General features: G+C 51.9%; 1 protein-coding gene across 1 annotated transcript in view; it reads right to left on the minus strand.

Moving 5' to 3' along the window:
- The window catches only part of Mucl3 (mucin like 3), a 6732-nt gene that overhangs the window by 4487 nt on the left and 1061 nt on the right, over positions 1–1184 (minus strand). The window lies entirely within an intron of this gene.

Below are 1184 nucleotides of genomic sequence, written 5' to 3' on the forward strand. Positions count from 1 at the left end.
AAAAAAAAAAAAGAAAAGAAAAGAGAAAAAAAAAACAACAATAAATTTATTTGTGACTCCCAAAGGTTGAAAGACCCAGGAGTGATATCTCCTGTGTTAACCAAGTGATGTCGCAAGGTACACGAATTAATCTGTGTGCACGATTTAATCAGTGTGCATGATTTAATGCTGTGTGCAGGCTCTGGACCTCTGCACCAACCTGCCTCTGGGGGCAAACAGGTATCATGGACAGACGCTGAGCCACACAGAACAGTGGTCCAGGGGCTTCACCCACCCTGGGTGACCTCTTCCCTCCCTCCCTTGACTTCTCTCTCTGCTAAACCCAGACATGTGCCCAGCCCTGGCTCACAGTCCATACTTTGCCCTCCTCACGTGTTACCAACTCACTCAGATGTGCCTGTGAACCCCGCATCCTGCCCCTCCCCTACTCCCACCCTCCACCCTAACTCCCCGCTGCCATGCTCCAAGAGCCCTCCCTGACCACGCCCCTTACTACTGCTGAATCCTGCCTTCTGTCCTGATGCAAATCTCCAGGCGACTATAGCGAGCTTTCTCCTGTGTTCTAATGCACGAGCTTTCTCCTCTGCGCCCTACAAATCTGTTCTGCTTGTGCAGCAGCTTGGCACCAGGTAGACCTCCCCTGACGTGGGGAAAGAGAAGCAGGTAAGCTCAGAGACGGGGAAGCTGAGACTTCAGGGAGCTTTAGCTCCCTGGGTAGGAGGAGCATGGATATCAGGTCAGGATACCAACAGAGTCCTCTGTAGAAGGCTGTCAGAGGCACTGAAAGTCTCAACCCCTGCCCCTACCATTCCATGGGACCCCAGCGAGACCCTGAGCTCGGGGTAGGAGCCTCCACCTAGTTTCACCCCTAGCTGAGCCTTCTTGGAAGAATATGCTGCTTGTTATGCCCCAAGAGCTTCCAGAATTAAACCCCCCTCCTGCCCCATCTCTAACATCTTAGAGATGTGGGCACTCTGCTTTTCTGTCTATACAATGGAGACCCTCCTGTAGAGGCCTCAGCCCCCTCACAGTTCCCCTGCATTTGGCATCTCTGCTCCCTGGCACTGTCTCAGCACTGTCTGTTAACGAAGTGAACCGACTTAGCAATGCCATCTTCTACCCTAGCATCATCTGTCATGTTAAACTTTTCTTCCTTCCTTCCTTCCTTCCTTCCTTCCTTCCTT

This window comes from Mus caroli, chromosome 17 (genome assembly GCF_900094665.2).
Source record: "Mus caroli chromosome 17, CAROLI_EIJ_v1.1, whole genome shotgun sequence".
NCBI classification, from domain to species: Eukaryota; Metazoa; Chordata; class Mammalia; order Rodentia; family Muridae; genus Mus; species Mus caroli.